Raw genomic sequence first — 5,977 nt, forward strand, 5'->3', positions numbered from 1 at the left:
AGGGTTTAGGGAACATTTGGATGGGATAATTTTACAGTTAGGGGTTAGGGTTTAGTGTTAAGTTTAGGTTTAGAGGGTTTTTTTAAGTTTAGGTCTAGGGTTCAGTGCAGATGAAGATACCTCCCAGACAAAGGTTCCCACACACAAAGCTCTTGCTCTTTGTGCAGTGCCGAGAGTGGCGCAGCAACTGCACTTGAGAGACGCAGACTCAGGGCTTTCTTTGCTGGGTGGAACGGCAGTCGTTCTCTTGCAGGAGTGCTGGGCTGAAATGGCCGTCCCACACTGTGATACATTGGGTTGTTCTAAGGAAAAAAGGAACTGAGCATTGAATATTTTCCTTCCCCCCCCCTTCCCCATTTTGTGGGAGGGATGTTGAATGGGCAGGTCAGGCTTGCCTTGGGTGATTGAGCAACACAAAAGAACTGGTCAGGGACTGAGATTCCAGACTGGTGGCCCTCAAAGTCTGTGGGGAGGGATGAGGAGTTTTTTTTGTTGTTGTTTTCTTATCTTTTCCCTCTCCTGGGAGACAGGACACTTCATTGTTGCCTGAACTGACAGAAGGTGTGGGTTAGAAAAGCTCCAAGATTTCTTTATTCTTAGCCTGACCGCTTGGTCCCACTTTACCTGCACCCTGTTTTCTGCCCCCAGCCCAGACCTGCTCAGACTTCATCAGAGAGGAACTATTGAGAAGGAGGTCACCCTTTTTTCCCTCCTCTGCTCCTGTGTTTTTGGCAGTCTTTTCATTGTTTTTTTTTATCCACATGAAGGAAAAGGGGAAGTCACACAGCCAGCATGAGTTTTCTTGGGAAGAACCCCTTCTCTCCTCTTTCCCCTTCTCGGTGTGGGGGGAAAAATCTCCATTTTCAGCTTCTCCTGCACCCCCGGGAACCCCCCATGGCAACCGCCATGTCCAACAGCGCCCCCTGCTGGACACCAGAGGACACGGCAGGCTCTGCTCCTCCAGTGACCCAACAGCGCCCCCTGCTGGCTGTGGTTCCAATTGCACCAAAAACGTGCAAACTGAGCTGTTTACTTTTCTGTTTGAAGGGGACTTTTGGGTGAAGGATTATTGCTTGGTTGTTTTCTTCATGTTCTTTCATTATTCTGCCAATACACATATACCCCTTAATAAAGGGCTGTTATTTTTTTCCTTTCTCCACACTTTCTCAATCGGAGCCTCTTAATTTCCAATGTACAATTGCTTAGATGGAGGAGTTCTGGTTTTTCCTCCTCATTCATCCTCCTTAGTAAAACACTTCTGTCTCATTAAACCGAGACTGACAGCCAAAATTTAGTACAGACAAAGACACCTCCCAGACCAAAGGTGCCCGCACAGAAAGCTCTTCCTCCTTGGGTAGTGCCAAGAGTGGTGCACCAACTGCACTAGACAGGTGGTGAGTCATGGTTAGGGTTAGTGTTAGGGTCTAGGATTTATGGTAAGGTTTAGCATTAGGGTTAGATTAGGATAGGATTTAGGTAAGGTTTGGGTTAGGGTAAGGGACAGGGTTATGGTTAGGGGTTAAGGTTTAGTGTTAGGTTTGGGTTTAGGGTTTTTTTTAAAGTTTAGGTCTAGTGTTCAATATGGACGAAGATACCTGCCAGACTAAAGGTGCCTGCACAGAAAGCTCTTTTTCTTTGTGTAGTGCCCAGAGTGGCGCAGCAACTGCACTTGAGAGACAGAGGCTCAGGGCTTTCTTTGCTGGGTGGAACTGAAGTGCACATCCCCTCACTGCAGCCCCAAAAGGGTTCCATGGTTGCCTTTGTGATGTCATGGCCTACCCTCTCAATTCCAGAATGATGCCTGAAAACCACAGAACCAATGCATCCCACCCCAGCGTACAGCCCAACCCCTGTGCCATGGGCCCCATTCTGATTTCACAGCTCATCCTCTCCATTCCATAATGGTGCCTGGAAACCAAGGAACCTATGGCTCACATGCCAAAGTGTAGCCCAAGCCATGTGCCATGTGCCCATTTGTGATGTCAGGGCATATCCCCTCCATTCCACTATGGATGTTGCAACCAAAGAACCAGTGCCCTACATCCCCACAGTGCAGCCCCACCCGCGTGCCCTGGGCCTTTTTGTGATGCCATGGTCTATCTTCTCCATTCCTGAATGGCCCCTGGAAACCAAAGAACACAAGCTCCACTCCCCCAGAGTGCAGACCCACCTGTGTGCCATTGGTCCCTTTGTTACATCACGGTCTTTCCTCTTTGTTCCAGAAAGGTCCCTGGTTACCAAAGAACTAATGCCTCAAACCCCAAGAATGTAGCCCCACGTGTCTGCCAAGGGACTCTTTGTGGTGTCATGGCCTACCCTCTCCATTCCAGAATGGCCCCTGGAAACCAAAGAACACACTCTTTACAGTGTCCCAGTGCAGCCCCACCCATGAGTCATGGGCCCCTTTCAGATATCACGGCCTGTTCTCTCCATTCTGCAATGCTCCCTGGCCACCAAAGAACCAATGCCTCACTACCCCAGAATGCCATCCCACCTGTCTTCCATATCCCAAGGGAATGGCAGCCCAAGATTCTGTGGAGACATCTGCTTTGTCCTGTTTGATAAATCCTGACTGACTCTTGTGTGGATGGGATGGAACACGTGCCATTGCAAATGTCATGCTTGGGGATGTTCTTGGTCTCACTTGGCTTGGCAGGGCAACACCTCCCCACAAACCCTGACCATGCCAACATGTCCACACCCAGCCCTTCCACCAGGTCCAGGCCCAGCAGAAATGTGTTCTGGATGCCTTGATCCCAAAGCATCTTTGTGACTGGCACATGTATTGACAATGTCTGATGGATAAATCCAGATCCAATCTATTCCCTGGATTGGACATGGAGCCGTGAGCCCCTCGAGTGAAGACATCTCCATGTCCTGTGTCCAAAGGAAGCTGTGTGTCCATAAACCACGGGATCCAGCTGCGGGTGTGCTCTTCTCTGTGCCCACCCCGATGCTCCCCTGGCTGCACAGGCACACAGGGGCAGAGGCCCTGCTGTGCTCAGGGCTATGGGGGTGTGCAATGCTCAGGTGCTTCTGCTCCCAGGGAAAACAAATATGGATTTCTCTCCCTGACTGCACCTCTGCCTCCCACAGTCCCTCCTGGAATGGGGCTGAGCTGCCCAGTGACAGCCCTGAAGATACAAAGAGGTGGCTGCAGAGACATGAAGGGACTGTGAAGGTACAAGGGGGTGGGGGGGAGACATCTGTGGCCTGAGCTCAGCTGAGACATCTACCAGACCCTCAAACCTTCATATTCATACTGACCCCCCTGCAGCCCCTGGGGGAGCATCGGGGTGCAGAGACCCCCCTGCAGCCCCTGGAGGCTCCCACGCTGGAGCAGGGGGATGCAGGAAGAAGGCTGCGACCCCGGGGCAGGCCTAGGATGGAGCAGGTCCTGGCAGGGACCTGCAGCCCGTGAAGAGGGAAGCCCAGGCTGGAGCAGGTTTTTCCTGGGCAGGACTCATAGCCCCTGTTGGGGACCCACACCGGGTCAGCTCATCCCTGAAGGACTGACCCCATGGAGGAGGGATCCACGGGACAGCAGGGTGGGAAGAGCTGCTGCCTGAGGGATGGACTCACTGCAGAGGTCCATCCAGGACTGTCTCCCATGGGAGGAACCCCACGGGAGCAGAGAAGGATCCAACTCCTCTCCCTGAGCAGTGACAGAAACAACAAATGACTGTAACCCCCATTCCCATCCCCCCTGCACTGCTGGGGGGAGGAGGGAGAGTTGAGAAGGAAGGAGGGATGGGGGAAAGGTGTTTTTCAGACTGTTTTATTTCCCACTCTTTGTTTTTTATCCTGTTAGTAGTAAATTTAAGTACTATCCCTACTTTGAGTCTGTTTTGCCCATTAGTGACTTTCTCCCCACCCTTATCTCTACTCAGGAATCCTCAGTTGGTTTTTTTCTCTCCTCTGTGGAGTTGCAGAGGGAGGGGGAGGTAGCAGCTTTTAGTGGGTGTTTGAAATCCAGCCAGGGTCCACCCACTAAACCAACCCTTGTGCTTGAGGCCCTTTTGTGATGTCACAGCCTACCCTCTCCATTCTGGAATAGCCCTTGGACACCAAAGAACCAACACCCAACAAGGTCAGAATGCAGCCCCACCCATGTGCCCCTTTAGGATGTCCCAGCCCATCCTCTCCATTCTGGAATAGCCCCTGGAAACCAAAGAACCAACACCCCACAAGGTCAGAATGCAGTCCCACCCATGTGTCCCTTTATGATGTCCTGACTTAACCTCTCCATTCTGGAATAGCCCCTGGAAACCAAAGAACCAACGCCCCACACCCCCACAGTGCAGCCCCACCCATCTGCCATGGGACTCTTTGGGAAGTCACGGCCTTTCCCCCAGGAAAGAAAGTCTGTAACCTTCAGGTTTCAGGTGCAGTTGGTGGGCAACCCTGGGCACTCCATGGGCAGCAAGAGCTTTCTGTCCTGCCACCTTTTGTCTGGCAGGAATCTTTGTCCAGATTCCAATTTGGCAGTGGGACTGAGAATTCCAGCGTGGGGCTCCTGCAAGCGAACGACAGCCCTGCCCTCCAGGAAAGAAACCCCTTCCCCTCGGCCTCTTTTCCTCTTCCTTCAAATACAACCCGCAGGGCAGCTTTCTGCCATCTCTTCTCTTGGGAATTGTGAAGACAGACCCACTCCCATGTTTAACACCTCAGGCAAAACCACCCTGTTAACACCTTTCCCAACCTTCCGCATCCTTTCGCAAAGCCAAGATGTGGAAAGAACAAGTGCCCTTGTCCCTGGCTGTGCTGCTGTCCTGGGAGTCTCTTCCCTCCAACTCTTCACACGAGCACTGCCCCTGCAGCTCCAGAGAAGGGCTGAAGAAGCATCTTCAACACAGAAATCAGGGCAGGTGTATCAGGGATTGTTGATATTTTTTGGTCTGTGTTTGACCCAGTCACCTGTGGAAGTTTTGTTCTTTGCCTGCCAAGTTCACTGATAAACAGGAGCCCTCCTGCCTTCCAGCAGGTCGACACTCCCTCCCAACTTAGTGTCATCTGCAAATTTGCTGATGATGGACTCAATCCCCTCATCTAAATCATCCATAAAGATGTTAAACAGGACTGGGCCCAGCACTGAGCCCTGGGGGACACCACTAGTGACTGGTCACCAAATGGATGCTGGGCCCAGCCATCCAGCAGCTCTTAACCCAGCACAGAGTGCCCTGTCCAAGCCATGGGCTGCAGCTTTTTCAGGAGTGTGCTGTGGGCAACGGTGTCCAAGGCTTTGATGAAGTCCAGATAGACACATCCCCAGCCTGCCCCTCATCCACCAGGTGGGTCACCTGATCATAAAAGCAGATCAGGTTGGTCAGACAGGACCTGCCCCTCCTAAACCTGTGCTGGCTGACTCTGATCCCTTGTCCATCCTGTAGGTGCTGTGTGATTGCACTCAGGATGATCTGCTCTGTTACCTTGCCAGGCACTGAGGTCAGGCTGACAGGCCTGGAGTTTCCCAGGTCCTCCTTGCAGCCCTTTTTGTAGATTGGCGTGACATTCCCCAACTTCCAATTGTCTGGGACCTCCCCAGTGAGCCAGGACCATTGGTAAATGATGGAGAGTGGCTTGGCAAGCTCTTCTGCCAGCTCCCTCATCACCCTAGGATGGATCCCATCTGGTCCCATGGACTTGTGTGGATCCAGGTGGCTCAGTAAGTCACTGACCATTTCCTCCTGGAATACAAGGGGGTTATTCAGCTTCCTGTCTCTGTCTACCAGTTCCCCCATTTTACCTCATTTTTGCCCCATTATCCCACATTTTCCCTCATTTTTGCCCCATTATCCCACATTTTCCCTCATTTCCCCCATTTTTCCCCATTATCCCCCCTTTTCGCCATTATTACCATGTCCCCATTATCCCCTGTTTTCCCCATTATCTCCCATTATCCCTCATTTCCCCATTATCCTCTCTTTTCCCTCATTTTCCCTCCATTATCCCCCTTTTCCTCTCAGACACCCATTTC

This window comes from Empidonax traillii, unplaced genomic scaffold (assembly GCF_003031625.1).
Source record: "Empidonax traillii isolate 1590-97213 ecotype Southwest subspecies unplaced genomic scaffold, ASM303162v1 scaffold2246:size32274, whole genome shotgun sequence".
NCBI classification, from domain to species: Eukaryota; Metazoa; Chordata; class Aves; order Passeriformes; family Tyrannidae; genus Empidonax; species Empidonax traillii.